Source organism: Mastomys coucha, unplaced genomic scaffold, assembly GCF_008632895.1.
Source record: "Mastomys coucha isolate ucsf_1 unplaced genomic scaffold, UCSF_Mcou_1 pScaffold14, whole genome shotgun sequence".
NCBI lineage: Eukaryota > Metazoa > Chordata > Mammalia > Rodentia > Muridae > Mastomys > Mastomys coucha.
The window spans coordinates 37821422-37842483 of NW_022196896.1; the positions used below are offsets into that span (position 1 = coordinate 37821422).

General features: G+C 37.3%; 1 protein-coding gene and 1 non-coding gene across 12 annotated transcripts in view; both read right to left on the bottom strand.

Annotated features, from left to right (window-relative positions):
• The window catches only part of Sntg1 (syntrophin gamma 1), a 713733-nt gene that overhangs the window by 76936 nt on the left and 615735 nt on the right, over nt 1-21062 (bottom strand). The gene's annotated exons all lie outside the window — the stretch shown is intronic.
• Nucleotides 6482-6593, bottom strand: LOC116089669. The gene has a single exon (XR_004118426.1). It is a non-coding gene; the product is annotated as a small nucleolar RNA SNORD67 (small nucleolar RNA).

Here is a 21062-nt window from a genome sequence, read left to right on the forward strand (position 1 = left end):
GAAGCTGATACATTAAGATATGCTCCTACCAGCCAGTTTTGCCTTGTAGAATCTTTTATTTTTTTTTTCGTCAGTTTTTGTTGTGTGTGTGTACGCATTTGTTCGTCTGCTTCAGACAATTGCTAATACCTGCTGTTCCCGATATAGCAGGGAGGGGAGACAGGCATATTCCGATTGCCTGCTTCTGAAAAACCTCAATCGCTATACCTGCTGTTCCCGATATAGCAGGGAGGGGAGACAGGCATATTCCGATTGCCTGCTTCTGAAAAACGTCGATCGCTATACCTGCTTTGCCCGATATAGCAGGGAGGGGAGACAGGCATATTCCGATTGCCTGCTTCTGAAAAACCTCAATTGCTATACCTGCTGTTCCCGATATAGCAGGGAGGAGAGACAGGCATATTCCGATTGCCTGCTTCTGAAAAACGTCGATCGCTATACCTGCTTTGCCCGACCAAAGCAGGAAAAGGGACAGGCATTTTTCCGATAATGCTTGGTCCACGCTCAGCCTACGGGCTTTCAAGGGTTAATTCCGTTCCCCAGAGGCTTCTAAGAAGTGATTTGCATCGTGGCGAACTGCGAGCTTCTGCCTTCAGCACTCCCAGGTGCACCTCATCGCGATCCCACCTCCAGGCTTTCAAAGGTGAATTCGGTTCCTCAGCAGCTGTTAAGAACTGATTTGCATCATTCTGAAATCAGCCTCCGGCAACGAGCTCTGACTCCTGGCTGCACCCTGCCCTGTTGAATTCTGCACCTGACTGAAATAGTTCCTCATAATTCTTCAGAAGACTAGAGGTAAAATAAACATAATAAAAGTGGCCAAGAAGAAGGAAAAGAGTTGTTACTCTTTTGTAGTGCTAAAGATAAATGACTGGGCCAATACATGTTAAGAAAGTGTTCTAACAGTAAACTCTCTCATAATCCAAATTATTATGTTGAAAGAAACAAAAGTTGGATTAATAACTGATAGACACAAAACAGAATATTACATGTCATAAACTTCAATGTATAAAACAGAAAATGCCAGTAACCCACAGTTTTATATATAGCAATAATCAGGCATGGTGTTTCTTTTAAAGTTTTTAAATTAAAAATCCCAAATACAAATGTCAAAGAACATGGTCAAATGGAGAAGTCTTGTTTACCAAAATATGCTTATTACCAAAGAAGGCTCCATACTCACTGAGACACACAAGTTAATTAGTTTTAAACTGGTTATTATACCTAGAAGATTAAATGTTCAACAAGAAATTAGAACAAGTTGACTTCAATTTTGGTGTAAATTTCAAGAAGTGAATACAATCATATATAATCTTTAAATCTCTGTAATTGGATAATAGACAAGGTTCAAATGACTTTCATCATTCAAATGATCAGGTTGTACTCTAAGTAGAATTTGGAATTCATAAGGAAGTAGAAAGTCTTCCACTGATCACGTATATTAAAACTAAGCAACATAACACTGTAGGTGAAAGGATGAATCATAAATGAGGTAAGACAGCAGTTTGAAAGAAAATAAGATAAGTATGTCAAATCAAGTCCAAGAAATTCAGCCAATATTGTTCTTAGGAACACTCAATATACATGCATTTGATTAACCTGGTAAGCTGTGGTTTATGATATATATTTCCTTTATAGAAAAAGAAGTAAGGAAAATAGAAACAGATGTTAATGGAATAGTAAATAAAGCTGAAATACATATTTTGTAAAAGAAAAACAATTATTCTAAGTTTAATGTTCTGATCATTAGTATTAAGAGCAAAAATATCTTCATTCTCAGACTTCACAACACTAAAAGAATGTAAAATGAATTATGTAGAAAATTAATTTTGAGTTTAAAATGGACTACAATGATTACTAGAATATCAGAAATAATGAAGGGAAATTTTAAAAATAAATAATCCTATAATTATTAAGTCAATTCAACTTGTTATTTAAAATGACAAAAAATGTGAGGATAGGTTAAATATATCCTCAACTTCATACTTAAAAAATCTTTCAGAGAACAGAATAAAGAAGTGAGCAATCCTCAGGTCACTTTAGAGGATCATTATGACTTAAGAAACTGAGCTTACAAGGATACTTAGTATGAGATGAACATTTTCCCTGAAATATGCTGTTTAAAATGTATTTTGTTTTTTATTTTAAAATGTTTTCATGCCATGTATTTTGATCAGGTGTGCCCTTCCTCCTACCCCTCCCAGACAATTTCATGTTGTCTCTGTTTCTCCTTCTGTCTCTTGAGACAGAGACAGAGACAGAGACAGAAACAGAGAAAGAGGGAGGGAGAGACAGAGAGAAAGAGGGAGGGAGAGAGGGTGAGAGAGAGTAAAATAATACAAAAAGCCAAAACAAAACAAAAAATTCAACATAGAAACAAAATATAATACGGAGTTTGTTTTGGTATTAGCTTATTCCTCGCCATAGGACCTGAACTATAGCATTATTGATAAGCTTAGTAATATTGGTAAAGGAAACTTACAAACAAACAAACAAACAAATCTTACATTTCCCAGCAGGAATCATTTCTAAGTATCTTCTCAGTTAAGAGAGGACTTTGTATCTACTTTCCTCTTCATAGCTGGAATTTTTGTTTGGCTTGAACCTGTATAGGTTTTCTGTTGTTTGTTGTAACAGTTTCCTTGGGTTCCTATGGGCCCTGTTATGTGGGGAAGAAACTATTTCCTTGGAGTCTACCACCACATTTAGCTTTTATGATATTTCTCTCTCTTCTTCCAAATAGATCCCTGAACCCTGAAAGAATGGTTTGATGAAGACACCCCACTTAGGATTGAGTGCTCCAAAGTCTGTCTCCTCCTTCTCTGCTGTGGGTCTCTAATTCCTCTCTACTTCAGGAAGGAACTTCTCTGACAGGGGTTAAGTTTGGTATAGGAGACTGCAATTTACAGTACAATTTGTACAACTGGAGGTATCCAGTGACACACTCTGAAAAGGTTGAACTTGTTCTTCAGTAGAGGGCTATGCTATTTCTAGAAGGCTGACATTCTCACTTGTTGATATTCTATTTAGTGATGCCTTGAACTGTCATTCTCGGAATAATGGCACAAAGTGAGTGAAAAAAAAATATACCAATCTATGGGTATAGTAGTATGTCATTAAGAGTAATTTTATTTCTGAGTTCCTTTAGCAGAGTTATAGTAGAAAATATTCCACAGGGCACATGAATTATCTAACCTCAGGTTCTTTTCCACTTTAGCAGTGTCATTTTATGGAAGAGTTTTAAATCCAATCAAAAACGTTGGTTACTTCTATAACATTTTTGTATTAGTATGTCTTGCAAGGTTAATTTTTCAATGCAATATTTGTTTTTTTATGGTTCTGAGTTACCAGACTCTGGATGAATGTTTCTAATGTCATCCATTTACCTGCAAATATTATAATTTCATTTTACTTAACAACTGACGTTCTCCTTATGTAATGGCACCATATTTTTCAAATTCATTGACTGATAAATATCTAAGTTATTTCCATCTTCTGGCCATTATGAAATAGTACAGCAATGAACATAGATGAGCAAAATATAGAGTTATTTGTGTATATATTGTAGAGTAATATAGCTGTATCATGAGGTAGATCATGGTTCATATTCCTGAACATTATCCACTCACATTTTCATAGTTACTGTTTCCCTTTCTCTGCATCCACACAAGCATATGATGTCATATTTTAAATTAATCTTGTCTATTCTGACTTATGAAATCTCAAAGTAATTTGAAATATGCATTTCCCTGATGGCTGTTGAATATTAGCCATGAATGCATGTCTCAAACATCTGTCTTTTATAATTTGAGAAGTGTTTAGGTCTATGCCTCATCTTTATTTGGCTTAATTGCTTATTTTTTTAATTCTTCATATATTCTAGATAATAACCATTTATCAGATGTATAATTGGTAAAGAGTTTTCACACTCTCTAGGTGACTACTTTGTGTGAATGATGGTATTTATTGAATGTAGAACCTTTTCAGTTTCTTGAAGTCCCTTTTATTTATTGATGTTTTTAGTTCCTGTGCTATTGGTATTAAGTTCAGAAAGCCCTTTTTTATGCCAATGAGTTCAACCCTATTTGCCCATTTATTTCTACAATATTAAAAGGTTATACTGAGGTCTTTTATTCATCTTCAATTGAGTTTTGAGAAGGGTGACAAATATGCATCTATTTTCATTCTTCTACACACAGTCAACTAGTTTGACCATTTGTTGAAAATGCTACCTTTTCTCCAGTGTGTATTATCAGGTTTTTTAGAAAATTAGGTTTGTGGAATTATTTCTATGTCTTCAATTCTATATCCGCTTGTATTCCAATGTCATGCTGTTTTGTTACTATAGATCTGTAACACAATTTGAAATCTAGTGTGAGAAAATTTCCAGCAGTACTTTAATTATTCAGGATTAAACAATCCTGAATAGCTATCCTGCATTGAGTGTGTGTGTGTGTGTGTGTGTGTGTGTGTGCATGTGTTTGTGTTTTCTATGAAGTAGTTTGTAGGAATTCTCATGGGGACAGCATTGATTCTGTATATTACTTTTGGTAAGATGGTTGTTTTCTTTTTTGTTGTTTTGGTTTTTATTTGTTTTTTCTTTTTTATTGGATATTTTTTTATTTACATTTCAAATGTTATCCACATTCCTGCTACCCTGAAACCACTTATCCCATTCCGCCTCTCCGTGGTTCTATGAGGGTATTCCCCCCACCGACCTACCCACTCCCACCTCCCTACACTTGCATTCCCCTACACTGGGGCATTGAGCCTTCACAGGAGCAATGACCTCTACTCCCATTGATGCCCTACAAGGCCATCCTCTGCTACGTATACAGGTGGAGTCATGGGTCCCTCCATATGAACTCTTTGGTTGGTGGTTTAGTCCCTGGGAGCTCTTGTGGGAGGGGGGGATCTGGTCTGCTGATAGTCTTGTTCTTCCTATGGTGTTGCAAACCCCTTCAGCTACTTCAATCCTTTCTCTAACTCCTCCATTTGGGTTTCCCTTGTTCAGTCCAATGGTTGGCTGCGAGCATCTGCCTCTGTACTTGTCAGGCTCTGACAAAGCCTCTCAGGAGACAGCTATATCAGGTTTCTGTCAGCAACCTAGACACAAAAAAACATACATGGCATGCACTCACTGATAAGTGGATATGCACCCAAAAGCTCGGAATACCCAAAATACAATTCACAAACCACATGAAGCTAAGAAGAAGGAAGACCAAATTGTGGATGCTTTGGTTCTTCTTCTTTTTTGTTTTCTATTTTTTTATTAGATGTTTTCTTTATTTACATGGCAAATTTTATCCCTTCTGATAAACCCCCCATTTTGTTCCCCCTCTCCCTGCTCACTAACAAACCTGCTCCCACTTCTCTGTCTTAGCATTCCCCTACACTGGGGCATCAAGCCTTTATGAGACCAAGGGTCTCTCCTCTCATTGATGTCCCACAAGGCCATCTTCTGCTACATATGTGGCTGGAGCCATTGGTCCCTCTATTTGTACTCTTTGGTTGGTGGTTTAGACCTTGGGAGCTCTGGGGGTACTAGTTGGTTCATATTATTGCTCCTCCAATGGGGCTGCAAATCCTTCAGCTCCTTGGATTTTTTTCTCTAGCTCTTCCATTGGGGACTTTGTGCTCAGTCCAATGGATGGCTGTGAGAATCCACTTCTGAATTAGTCAGGCACTGGCAGACCCTCTCAGGAGTCAGCTATATCAGGCTCCTCTCAGTAAGCACTTGTTGGCATCCAAATAGTGTCTGGTTTGGGTAACTCTATATGGGATGGATCCCTAGGTGGGACATTAGAAGGGGGAGAAAAATGCTCACAATGGAAGCAATATGTAGACAAAGTGTGGAGTAGAGATTGACGGAAAGGCCATCCAGAGACTGCCCCACCTGGGGACCCATCCCATATGCAGTCACCAAATCCAGACATTATTATGGATTCTAAGATGATTGTTTTTACAATGATGTAGTTCTAATAGGCAAATTTTTAGCACTAAATGCCTATATAGAACACTGGAGATATCTAATATTAGTAACTCAATGACACATTTAAGAGCTCTAAGAAAGATGAATTAATACCAAAAAAAGTGTAGATTAGTAGAAAAATTCTAACATGGGGCTGAAATTAATGAAGTAAAAACAACCTAAAAACTAATACAAATATTCACCCAAACTAGCAGTTGGTTCTTTGAGAAAAATCAGCAACATTGATAAACACTTACTCAAATTAACTATAAGTTTGAAAGAAAATATTTAAATTACAAAGTAAGAGATAAAAGAGGAAATATACTAACATAGAATGGAGAAATTAAGAACGTACTCTAAATATCTGTATTTTACCAAACTGGGAGACCTAAAAAAAATAGATGAATGTATTAATGTATACAACCTTCCAAAAGTATATGAAAACAAAACAATTATAGAGACTCAGTAACATCTAGTGAAATAGAAGCAACAATTAAAGGTCTTTTTGTTGTTGCTATTGTTGTTTTCCTCTGTACTTGATTTTGTCACCAGGGTGGTACTAAGTGATGCCTGTATCACCTGATACTATGGCTCCACCAGCGTGCAGCTCATCACGCTCTTAAAGGTCTTACAAATGAACAAATTTCCAGAGCAATGACAGAATTCTACCAGACTTTCAAAGAACTAATGTCAATGCTCTTCAAATTATTCTTAAAACTGAAGAAACATTTTCTATATTCCTTTTTTTGTCAATGTTATGTCTACCATAACCCCAGATATGACAAAGACTCAATATAAAGGAAAATTATAGACAAAAATATTTTATGAACATAGGAGCTAAAAACCTCAGTAAAATACTTCCAAACCAAATTCCCCAAGAACATATCAAAAGTATTATATATCATGATCAAGTTGGTTTCATCCCAGAAATGCAGAGATGGTTCTACATATATAAATCAATAAATACAATTTACTTTATATAGAGATTGGAAGACAAAAGCCTCATGAAACATCCATTACATAAAGTCTGAATCTATTCATCAGTCCAATCCCTGATGGCTAAGAACATCAATATTTTCACAGTATCATAATGATCTCAAAGCATGAAGTGAGTTTCTGATAATATTCAGCACATATGTAGAATAGAAGAAATTTTTATTTCACCTAAAGATATTAGTATTAAAATATAATTAACTTTATGATGAATTGTATTACATTAAGATTCATAGAAATTTAGATATTTGGTTTAAAGAAAGCTAAAATAATATTTTTATTGGTAATAATTTAGAAATAGAAAATACTAAGTCTCCGGGCAGTGGTGGCATACACCTTTAATCCCAGCACTTGGGAGGCAGAGGCAGGGGGATTTCTGAGTTCAAGGCCAGCCTGGTCTACAGAGTGAGTTCCAGGACAACCAGAACTACACAGAGAAACTCTGTCTCAAAAAAACAAAAAACAAAAAAACCAAAAAACAAAAAACAAAAACAAAAACAAAAACAAACAAAAAACAAAGAAAATACTAAGTCTAAACAAATAATTACAATTTATATATAAAGGGACCAATGTGCCTTGAATGAAATTGTAAATTAAAATAAATTATATGAGTACCTAAATGATGCTTAAAAAAAAAAGTAAAAAAAGAAAAGAGAGATATCAATCAATTAATGTTGCATGAAATATTAAAAGAAGCAACTCATGCTACACTGGCAGACTCTCTGACCCAGAGCTCAGAAATCTCTCCACCTGACTTGCAATGTTCCCATTGGCATGTCATTACCACGCCAGCTTCACGCTTTCAAATTCCCATGGCCTTTTGGGGTGTACTTCTTATAAACCCACGCTTTGCTGCCATATAGGAACTAAAAAATCTAAACATAAGAAAGCAGAAAAGAAGCACAATGAGACACAGTATTAAGAAGTTAGTCCAGAGACAGTCTGAATGTTCAGACCCTAGAAAATATGCAACCAATGTGGGTACAAAAAAATTCTATTTAGGTTACCTCTTATTCAATGAGAGAATGGCATATAGTTTTCTCCTGTGACAACTCTTGTTGTGTAGGAGCACAGCAGAAGGTCTTCTCTTAAAAAAGAGAATAGAGAACAAGCTGAAAGAACCAGACTTCTAATAAAATGATGCATTCATGGTAAACTGCCAGTCTCCAAGGACCAAAAGCATCACCATGACATGAGTAACAATTCCTCCTGAAAATAGTTCTCTCTCTTATATTATTCTCTCCATTTCCACCTTACAAACATCTCACTATCACTCCATTTTTGTTGCACTGAGGGCCAGACTTAGACACACACACACACACACACACACACACACACACACACCTGTCTAAAACACCTGCATAAAACATGGCTGTGTAGTTAAATTATTAAAAAGTGAAAGCACTGATTGTTTCAACATCTTGTTATAGACATTGTGCTTCTATCAACCAAGGTGATTTCTGTACCTTTCTGTCTTCCCTACTCACATCTGATTTGCTATCTTCTTGAAGCCATTACACTTATAATTTGTCTAGTAAGACTCTTGCATTTTAATGCTCCTTTCTTTTCAACAATAAATTTAAAATCACTATACTACATTTTAATTAATTCATGAATATGTATTACCATAAGTCTAATTCTTTCAGCTCACATGTTCCATGAAGTCATTCATGTTGTTCCATATAACTATAACTTAAGTCTTCTGCTTGCTACATACTCCTAAATCACAGATATTAGTGTATATATACATAGAATCTCTACTGGTGGATATACAGTGTCTTAATAGTTTCATACATGGGTGAGTAGCCAGGACTACTCATAAAGCTGCTATTAAATTCTGTTGTGTATGGGCCCACAGTGCCTCTATATCCCTAGAAGAAGAAGTTGATATCACATACATAAAGTCTTAAATTCTTCCTTCTAAGTGCTTTTACATTATTATAATACCTCACCAAAGTGTGACACTGTGTCTTTGTAGCTACTATGGAAAACAGACACAGGAATCCATCTACCTCAAGACATAACTATATTCCTCTTGTATATACCCAAAACATGCTCCATCCTACTGTAAGTGCACTTTCTCAATGATTTTATAGATGCTTCATTCATAATAGCCAGAAACTGAAACCTCCTAGGTGTACATCAACAAAGATTAGAACTATATAAAGAAAATATAGTAGGGGCTGGAGAGATGGCTCAGTAGTTAAGAGCACCATCTGCTTTTCTAGAGGTCCTGAGTTCAATTCCTAGCAATTACATGGTGACTCACAACCATCTACAATGTGACTTGCTGCCCTCTTCTGGCATGAAGAGCACACGCAGATAGAGCACTCAAATACATAAAACAAATAAATAACAGAGCTCATAGGAGCTTATGGAGACTGAAGTAGCAAGGTGGGAGCCTGCGTGGGTCTGCACTAGGTCCCAGGGCATCTAATCATGAATAGAAAGGATTAACGATCTTAAGACTGGCCTTTGCATGTGCTATATCTTCAGACTGCAGTGATTTGCTATAAGCTAAAGTACTGACAAGATATGCATTCATTTCAGGAGTGTCCATACTGGATGAAATTGTTATGAGTAAGCTATAGATGTGGAGAGTGAAATTGGTCTATATGCTGTGGCTTGCTGCCTGTTGTATGACAAGATTTCTTATGAGGAGACATAAAACATACATCCAAGATAAGGGCCTCTGAAAGACCAAGGGCCTCTGAATACCACCAAAATCCAATTTGATGACCCAGTGAGATTTATTGGAGTTATTTATAGGGAATATGGATGAGTTATTAGCAGAAGCAAAACTGACTCAATGATAAAACTGTGTCACCAAAGCCACCCCAGTATCAGTGGCTGCTCATAAAATCTGGTAACCTAGAATATATTGCACAGTCTTCAGGAAGATTAATAGGTTTTGAGTATTCTTTCCAAGTGGTCTACATTTTCTTCTTTCTACTTACTGGTTTACATCTCTTTCAGGACCTCAGTTGTTTTGGGTTTGGCAAAACTTGTCTTGTTTCAGAGTATTCTTTGCAGTTCAGTTTGTCTTAGAATCCTCCCTGCAACTTGGTTTCTCTGAGGGTGACTTACAGCAGTCTTGACTATTGGTATAGTCTTGAGCAAGGTGGCATGTTTCAGGATATTTGATCACAGTGTAAACCCAGAGATTGTATACAGAAGAAACTTGTCTTTAGTTGTGGTATAGCACCTTAGCTCACACATTTAATCCAAGGATGTTGAAGGATATTGGATCACACCATGACAAAAACCTATGTTTCCCAGTGTGGAAGGTATGGTTCAGTCCTAGCACACATCTTTAATCTCAGAGTTTTCTGTTTACTGTAAATATGATTGAGTAAAGGCAAACATAGATCAAGAGGAAGCAACTAAGGAGTAAACATAGGGAAAAAACAGAGAGTTGACAAAGTAAGGAGGACAGATAGAGATAAACAAAAAGTAGGAGGAACATTAAGTTTGGAAGGGTTTATAAGGCAGTGTGGAGAAGATCTATTTTTTTTCTTTCTGGAATGTCGGAAGGAAAGTCAGTTGGGTGCTTTCTCTGTCTCTCTGAGCTAGCAGATGTTCACCACAGCATCTGGCTCCTGACTCTTTGTGTGGTAAAATCAAATCTTTGGTATTTTGTTATAAAAACAAGGCCACCTAGTAAATATGGTCAGTTTCATCAACTTCCTGAAACTATTTTGAGTAATTTCCTTTCTGTCTTCAGGAAGGAATGGTGCAATCACAGAATAGGCTAATACACAATAATTTTCCTTTTTCCGTCTCTTGCATATTTTCTGATCCCTGTTTTACAATGATCTCTGAGGCTTGGTGGGGGTGAATATAGACATTCACCTATGGCTAATAGTTAGGCCATCATAGCATAGTGACAGTCATTTGTTCTAATGAGTTTCACCAATGGGTTATGAGTTGAGGCAGACAACAATAGTATCTATTGGCATAAACAAAAATATATAGAAGGCATTTTGACAGGAATATCACAGATATCTAGTAAATCAATAGAAGTTGCTTCCCTTTTGGGATCTTCCTCAGTCATAGGTTTTTTTGTCCTTGTTTATTTGTATTAGATGAGAACTTCATCTTGTGGATGAATTTTTAAGTCCCACTGGAAGGCTATTGGTCTTGGACATGATAACTAAGCCATTATTTTATATGGCTACTCTTCACCAGCAGCCGTCATGGCTCCCTCTGTCACTATGAAAACCAACCAACAGACTGGCAATTTCAAACTCAGTTACAGTTTAATTTCTCCATGCCCTTCAGTCAAAGAATCCAGTGTCTTCAGCAATAGGGTCTTATGACATAGTTCTGGGACACAACCAACAGAGGTAGAAATAGACTTTATAGCTTTCGGGTTCTCAGGGGCTTCCCTTGACAACATCTCATAGGGAGACCGCACTTGAGTTTTCAGTCAAAAATGTTCATTACTTTGAGAATTTCCTTTCCACCCACTTAGAAAATCAACCAACTTTTGTATTTAGACTCTTTAGCTGTTATTTTACATTCAATTAACACAGTTCTGTGAGGTTAAAAACACTATTGCACCCACTTCCGTGTATCAATGTTGGTGAAACGTCTTCCTTTGTCACTAATGATCCTTCATTGACACCCATACATAACACATACTTGGGTGAGACCCTTAATGGTAGTTTCACCTGTTGCTGCCTTGGGTGAGACCCTTAATGGTAGTTTCACCTGTTGCTGCCTTGGGTGAGACCCTTAATGGTAGTTTCACCTGTTGCTGCCATAGACATAAATGCTTGTAAGAGGCCTGTAGCAGTATATGCAGAAGTCAGGGCATATATGGATCCTTCATTGAAAGGCATAGGCCCTATGAAGTCTACCTGCCAATTTTTGACAAGACAGGTTGAGTTGTGTATGTGTCCTAACAGAGCACATTTGTCAAGATGGTAATCAGGACTAGCAAGCAAAGGATTATAATAAATGTTTCATAAAATTGCCAGTATTATTAGTTATTTTATAATGTTTATTGGCCCCCACTTTAAACGTAATGTAACCCAGAGACTCATAGGAGTGGGACTATTTGAAACTATTAGAACATAAGGCCTTGTTGGAGTAGGTATGGCCTTAATGGGTGAAATGAGTCACCAGATGTTGAGCACTGGGGTTTGCAATGCTCAAGCCAAGCCAAGAATCTCTCTCTTCATAATCTTCTCTTCTAATCTGGAGATAGAATTTTCAACTACTCTTCTAGTACCATGTCTCCCTGCAAACTACATGCTACCACTACAATCATAATGGGCTACAACTCTAAAACTTTAAGTTGTCACAGATTACATGATTTCTTTTTTTTGAGTTGTTGTGGTCATGATGTCCCTTCATAGAATTTTTCTAGACTAAGACACTCCCCTATGATTATACTTTATATGGACTCTGTGAGGCACTTTCAAGTGTATTTATGGGGAAATGGCTGATAGTTTGGTGACAGCATCTACCTTCTGATTTCCAGGGGACAATTAACCAAATGCCACAGGGATTCTGATTCCTATTGAATTCTCTAGATATTTCTTTCCATATATGCACCTGACAGTCCTTCTTTTCCCACTAGATGACATGTAAATTAATGTCTTTAAATACAGCACCAATCTGTCTCTCAGTATACATTGTCATGGACCAAGTCTCCTGAGTTACTACATACTGCTCTTAACTCATTCCATTGGTTATTTTTTCTTGTCTCATTTCCAGTTACATGACTTCTCTATTCTTTGTAGTGCCATAGATAGGCATTATGGTTTGATGTACCTATAATTCTTCCAGCACTCTATCTGACTTAGCTGTAGGTCCAATCACTGGGAGACGCTCAATGGCTTTAAAGAACACTGGCCAAAAGACAGGCAACATGGCATGGGTGATGAGGCTTGCAGACAGAGTGTCATCTCTGTAGAACTTGATTCTGTGTACCATGAAATATAGATTTGTCCAGAGGCCTTCAATCTAGCCCTGTATTGGATAAGGTATATTTAGTCACTGGAAATAAGTAAATAAGTTATTGAACTCTACTTGTTGAACTTATGTGTGTGTGTGTGTGTGTGTGTGTATATATATATATATATATATATATATATATATAGAGAGAGAGAGAGAGAGAGAGTTTCTATTTTAGTGAAGTGCACATTTTTCATGAATGAGACAAAAATATTTTTTAAAATGTTGTGTCAGGTGTCAGGTTGCTTTTTCTACAAAATTCACCTATAGCCTATTGTACTTCTGGTGAGAGGATCATTTGCAAGATGAGGGATGAAAATCTTTCAGTACCCTAAGAACTTCAAAAATACCAGTAGCTCCTTTTTATTTATGAGTACAAGCTGTTGGGCCTTTTCATCAATAACGTGATCAGTATTATGTGTATCTTATCAGACCATAAAACTCACAAGAATTTTCAACTGTAACTGGACTTTCTACCTTGTGTAGATCTTATGTCTCCTCTCTAGCCTCCAAGCCAATAACTCCACCTTATCCTCTTGTTTAACTAACTTCGATGACAAACCAGAGGCTAACAAAAAGAATGCTAGCCAAAATCTTCCTTTCTTGTTGCAATACCTGCTTTACACAAACAAGCTCCTGATTAATAACATCTCACCCTCAGATACATCTTAAGTACACATATAAAGGCCAAGCAACCTCTGCTGAGGTTTGCCAAATGCTCAATCTTTGTAGACTAATCTTAATTGCTGCAAAATTCCCTCTAAACCTTAACTGTTTTCAAGGCTTCCCTGTATTCCTGTGGTGTCCCTACTCATCAAGCAGATATGCCACTCTATATCACAGGGACTAAGATGGCCACACTGGGATTCTTCCCACAGAAGAATTGGAAGCCTCAGACTTAGTGACGAGCTTCATTCGCCATAGGAAGGACTACATAACTGCTGTTATAACAAGTTATAACAAAAACTGGACACTGAAACATATCATACAGGAAGGATTGGCCATATCATAATTTCCTTCCTTAATGCTTGCCCATCAGGCTATACAGACTCAGTTGCATGTATTGCTACCTATAAACAGGGCCATGCATTCACCCCTCCCTACTTCATCTTTGGCTCCATTGTGTCCCTGTTCAGATGCCAATAATATTGTGTGAGCAGATATTTTCAGGAAAGATATAGTGCATATCTATTCATCCCAGATAGAGAACCCATGATAGACCAAGGTACATATAGCATCAGAGTTCAATTTTGTGACCTTATGAATATTATTGGGATTATTTATAAGAATATAAGTTAATGGGTTACACAAAGGAATAAAAATTACGCAAAGACACCTGCATCACTGAAAGCCCACCCTAACACAGATGGCTGCTCTGGGAACCTAGAGTAGCCTGCACAGGTTTCAAGCAGTCTAACGGTCGAGTTTCCTTTCCACGTGATACGCTTGGTTTTCACCTCTTCCAATTAGCTTGCCTGGTCTCTGCTTCTTTCTGGGCCGGTTGGCTGGCGTTTGCTCCTTGTTTGCAGCTTTATTCTTCGGAGAGTTTCTCTCAGCAATTTTTATTGATTAGTGTTGGAAAGAAGAGCCCTAGTAAATTTGGTTAGTTTTAGGGACTTTCTGAAGCTATTTTGAATTGTTTACCTTCTGTTTTATTGAGCTTTCCTGCAAGATGCTATATTTTAATCACAGAGGAAACTGCTTCACTGTGATCCTGAATTCTGGGCTACATTCTCTCCACTTAAAATGCCCATGTTTCATTTCTACTAAAACAAGAGTAACACATTCTTTTGCTTGCATAGACAGCTGAAAGGGAGTAAAAAACATTTCATTTTTCACAATTGCTCACACACATGTGAAATAATTACATGGTTGAAGTGACAAGACATTCACAGAAAATTCCTCCTATTTGTCACAGCATAGAACACATTGAAAGATAAGATGTTCCACTTAGTCTTTAATGCTCTTTTATAAAACTAGGGAATACAGAAAAACTAGAAAAAGAGTATACAAAAACAAGAATAATGAGAGGAAACAGTTTCCAATATGCTCCTGTCAGAAGAGCTTGTAAGCATTACTTTTATTTAGGGTTTTTGGTCAGTTGCTGTTGTGTGACAGTTTCCTCTGAGATGGAAACATTCTATCCTGCAGGGGAAACTCTTTACCCGGGAAAGTAGACAGAAGATAGCTTGAAACTAACCAAACTCACCGAGCCCTTCGCTATCAGAGTAAGCAATGAAAGATGAATAGCCTCCTCAGAAAAGGAAGTTGAACTGGCAAGAAGGCCCAGACACTGAGCTGAGAATATTACACTAGGAGAAGGAAGGCTACAAAGACTGTTTGTTAGACACAAGAAACCAGCCAATCTGACTGGACTCAGTTTAGATCAGAGTCATTTGTAAAGGATACTCTCAAATCTGTTGATCTACTTACAGGAAGTACAGTGTGCTCCAGATGCTCCAGCTCTTGCAAGCTGTTACCCATCCTGGCATGGGCCTTGGTGAGAGAGCTGTTTTTGTGTCATTTCTAGTCCTACTCACCTATACTCCTATAAATAACTCCAATAAAATTAATTGGTTCACCAAGGTGGACTTTAGTGGCATCTTGGTTAGTGTTCTATTTGAAAGGAATAGTATTGGCTCAGGATTGCCCAAGGCCAATTTCTCAGCACAAAGGAGATTAATTTGCCCCAAAGAGACAGAAGGTAGGGAATAAGAGACAAAGACATGAGATGAGAATGAGGGAGAAACAAAAGGTAAAAGAGGGAGGAGAGGTATTTGGCCAGAGGGCAAAGGACTGCCTCTAGATAGAGAGGAGACTGGCATGGCACATACAAAATGGCACTTAATAAAGGTACAATAAGAAGTTCTATGTTAGGATGATGTATTTTAATTATAATTGGTCATGTTAATTAGTTGGCACTAAGGTGTTTTTTTTATTTTTTGGTTTTTGTTTGTTTATTTGGTTGGTTTTTTTTGAATACTTTTGTAGTTGTACCTTGGTAGTCAGCCTTAGGAGGAAGAAGTGACCAAATATGTTAATAGTCCTTGGTAGCTAGATTTAGAAATATAATCTAATGGTTTTTAGCAAGGCAGAGAGGATGAAAGAGGACAAGGCCAAGCTCAAGCTGGCTGGAGTTCCTTTACTATTCCTCTGAAGAGACACCATGACAACAGGAATTCTTATAAAAGAAAGCATCTAATTGGAGCTTTATTACAGTTTCAGAAATTTAGTCCATTATTATTATGGAGGAGAGCATGTGGCATGCAGGCAAATGTGATCCTGGAGAAATAGCTGAGAGTTCTACACTAGGATCTGCAGATAACAGGAAGAATAAGAGATACTGGGCCTGGGTTAGGTTTTTGAAATCTCAAGCTCATCCTCAGTGCCATACTTCTTCCAATGGGGCCACACATACACCATCAAAGCCATATCCCCTAATGCTTCTCAAGTAGTGCCACTAAGGATTCAAACATATGAGCCTTATGGGAGCCATTTTTATGTCATGTGTTCCCTACTTGTGATGACTTGATGTGTCTTGTTTGTCTCCAGGGGAGGCTTTATCATACAACAGTTCCTAAATGTGTGCCACTTACACTACACAAAGAAAATTGAATTATTTCTTAATATATTTTCAAGTTACTTGTTACACCTTCCTGTTTGATTTACTTTGTTTTCATTCTTCCTTTGCTTCTTTCATCTCACATTCTCTTTCTTGCTCACTTATTTTTTCCTTCCTTTCTTTTTTCTGTGATGCTGGGAGTTAAACCCAGTATATCATGCATGGTACACAGTCTACCATCCTGCTATACTCCCAGTTTTAATGTTTCATGCTTGAGACCTTACTCATTTAGCAACACTATAGATTCATAGAAAAATTAAGTACAAAGAGTCATTCTTTAATAAATTTGTGCTCTACACCCTCCTCCCCCCCCACCATGAACATCTACCAGATGGAAGCTTGCTGAACTGGTTACTGCTCTTATTACTGTGACCAAATTAATTAATGAATGACTAATTTTTCTTGTGATTGAGAGTAAAAACCATCTGGACATCCTAGCAGAAGCCAATGGAGCTGCTTGCTTACATCCAGGTGGAAAGGGAATCAAAAGGACAGAAAGGAGAGACTCTCTCCCTTTAATGGCCTATTTCCTCTAGCAAAAGTTTCATGACCTCACAGAATAGCACCTTGAGCTGGTAACTAAATCTGCTAACATATAAGCTGGGTGAGTGTGGTAGACATTCAAACTGAGATTCTTTGCCTGGCTCTCATAAGTTCATGGACATCACAAACTGCCAAATCTATTCAATGCAGCTTCAAGCTTTCCCATGGACTTAATTGTATCAAAACCTTTTCTGATATTCAAGACAGCCTCAAAATTGTAAGGCTTTGTAAAATAAAAAGCAACACACAAAATTCAATATAAAATTACAAAACAAAAATTTCCTTTGCAAAAGTGAAGAGTGTGAATATAACAAAACTAAAGCCTAGCAGAGCTCTATATGAAGCATCCTGAGTTATTTTGGAATTAGCTGGCATTTACATGGTTTTAGTAAGCCATCTTTCCAGCTTTGTTGCCTGCAACAGTTGTTGGTCTGTTTCTGAGACAGTCTCTACTAGATAGGAAGTGCTTACCTCAGAAGACATTCCACATTCCTGTCATCTCCAATATCCTGGGTTCTCCACTATAACTTTGGCTTTACCTTAGCATCTTTAGGCACAGGCTACTCAAAAGTACGTCACAGGGAATCTGACCCTAGAATGCACTGGTTGCCTTCTGTTGCTCAAACATGGTTCAAGGCCCCATTATGCAATAACTTTCATTTTGAAAACAATTAGAAAGGATGCACTCTACAGGGACAGATATGTCTCATCTGTGACTACAGGAGTATGAAGCTGCTTGCTCATGTATGAGCAGATTAAGAAGCAAAAAGAAAGCCTTTTTCTTTTCCCATTTTTCCTTCAGTCTAGGTCCCAGCTCATGAGAATATGCTTCATCCTAGTTAAACTTTTCTCAAAGCACTGGATAGACCAAATTCAACTAAATTGGTCATTGAAACCATCAATCAAATTGTCATTTGCATTCTATCTGGGAACTTTATTTATTTATTTTCTTTGGGTGGCGGGTTAGTGAGAGGGTTTCTCTGTATATACCTGGCTGTCCAGGAACTCATGGAACTCACTCTGTAAACCAGGCTGTCCTTAAACTGAGAGATCTGCCTACCTCTGCCTTCTGAGTGCAGGGATTAAAGGCATGTGCCACCACTGCCAAGCTGGTAAGTTTCTTTCTAATGTTATACTAAATTTTTCATTTCAAGAGTTTAGGAATTTTTTTAATAACAGTAATTTATTGACTTTGTGTGGGAAATGCCTTCTCAAAGCTTGTGGCTTAAAATCTCATTGGGCACAGTGTATTTATTTTTTTCTTTCTTTTTCTTTTGGTTTTTTGAGACAGGGTTTCTCTGTGTAGCCCTGGCTGTCCTGGAACTCACTCTGTACATCAGGCTGGCCTCAAACTCAGAAATCTGCCTGCCTCTGCCTACCAAGTGCTGGGATTAAAGGCATGTGCCACCATTGCCTGGCTGCACAGTGTATTTCATTACATAGCACTTTATTCTCACTGAAGCCCAGTCTGGCAATCATTGTACACATTATTCTGTGGCTGGTTTATCATCAAAAGTCATTAATAACAACACTCAAGGTCATCTCTACTTTCTCCTGTGTAGGAGAATTTCATAGCTCTACATTTTACATTAGGTCATTAATCCATGTTGTACTTTATTAAAGCATAATCATGTGTAAATTATTAATTATGGATATTCAGTTTCTCAGCTCTAATTGTTAGGACAACAATGTGTTTTCTCTTTCAGCACCTTTATATTTGTCAAAAGTTAGTTACCTATGTTTATGTGGCTCTTTCTGTCCTTTCTAACGTTATACAATAATTACATTTGCATATTTATTCCTGGATTTTTCTAAACAAAGTGGGAAAAACCACTTAAGGCATTTGACAAAGGAGAATAAACGCAGCCTGTAAAGGCATACTCAGAATATAACAACTGAAATGAAAGCAAGATAAAGTGAATCCTAGCAGAAAAATTATTAATGATTATCAAACTTCATTGTTTAATTGAATACAAACCCATGGCACACCTTTCTGGCTGTCTCATCTTTCTTTGACTGTGTGGCCCTGGTCCTGTGTTATCTGGAACTGTGATGTATGACTTCTAACAGTCCTCCCCAAAGATGATGAACTAAAGAAACTGTCACAGGTCAGCTCTCACTACTTTAACAAGAGCTCTAGCTAATTGTGATATTGTCTACAACTTAGAATGATATCTATGCTTAAATTGTAGCAAAGGTCATCTAATTATGTTATAATTCAAACAGTTGGTAGCTAAACAAAAACCATAGTGGGAGTGTGCTGAGACATGAAAGAAAAAGCAACAAAGATGTAGTTTTGATGCCCAGAGCATTTCCAAATAGAAATGTGGTATGCTTGTTTAATGTAAACTAATTCTACAAGTAGAAATAGGTAACAAAATAAACAGAGCATTTTAGACATAAAGTAGCATTTTAGAGAGCATAACAAGGTCACCGAGGCAGCAAAGGTACAAGCATCCGAGAAATCTGAAAGTGAGTCACTTTACTGCCTCTTTCCTGTGTTTATAATCCAGTTGATTGTTTCTAGAATGTGAGTCTATAGTTTCATGATCCTAAAACTCAAATGTAGAATGACATGGGGCATAAAGGAGGAAGAAAAATCAAAACAAAAAACAGGAAGAGTCTACACTTAAGAAAAAACAAGCAAGTAACAGGCCATGCCCCCACCCAGATGGAGCTGCTGCACATATGCTCAGACTAGGTTGGGGTCAAATAATATTGCACAATTTTACTTGATTAGGAAGTTCTTTCGTGAGTAAGAAAACATTGTTTGACATCTCAAATTATTTTTATACATTTTATATGCCTATTCTTTAGGCAATGTTTATAAGCCACAGAAGTATAATTTAGAGAACCAACAGCCTACAGAGTAAGAATCGAGAAGCTCAGACACATAGGAGAAGGACGCTGAAAGGGTTCTGAAGCAGGAATTAAAATTATAATGTTCAAAAATATAAATAAGTGTTTAAGTAATGATAGATATTTAAAACATATGCTTAACATATCAAGACCTGTATAGCTAGTCAGAAGAAATTATAAACTTAACACATCAGGTTTTAATTTTAGATTATTTTACATTTATATGCAAGAGAAAGAATTATGAGACTATAACAGTCATTATATATGAAACAAGGACTCCTGCTCCACTATGGTCATAGCCATCTTATTTATAATAGCCAGAAGCTGGAAAGAACCGAGATGTCCCTCAATAGAGGGATGGATACAGAAAATGTGTTACATTTACACAATGGAGTACTACTCAGTTATTAAACACAATGAATTTATGAAATTCTTAGGAAAATGAATGGATCTGGAGGATATCATCCTGAGTGAGATAACCCAATCACAAAAGAACACATATGGTATGCAATCACTGATAAGTAAATATTAGCCCAGAAGCTTGAAATACCCAAGATACAATCCACAAAACACATGAAACTCAAGAAGAAGGAAGGCCAAAGTGTGGCTACTTTGATCCTTCTTAGAAGGGGGAACAAAATACCCAGGGAAGGAATTACAGAGACAAAGTGTGGAACAGAGACTGAAATATTGACAATCCAGAGACTGCCGCACCTGGGAATCCTTCCCATATACAATCACCAAACCCAGACACTAATGTGGATGCCAGCAAGTGCTTGCTGACAGGAGCCTGATATAGCTGTCTACTTAGAGGCTCTACCTGTGCCTGACAAATACAGAAGTAGAGGCTCACAGCCATCCATTGAACTGTGCACAGGGTCTCCAACGAAGGAGCTAGAGAAAGGATCCAAAGAACTGAAGGCTTTGCAACCTCATAGGACAAACAACAATATGAACTTGTAATAACCAGCGTCGGTAACTCCATTCTCAATGAACCAAGAAAAGAGACTGCTGCAAAAGCATGAGGTTAATTTATTAATTAAAGCTGGTATACCAGGGTCATCTCTGTAATGGTGACCAGAGAGAGAGACCAAGAGGAAACAAGGCTCT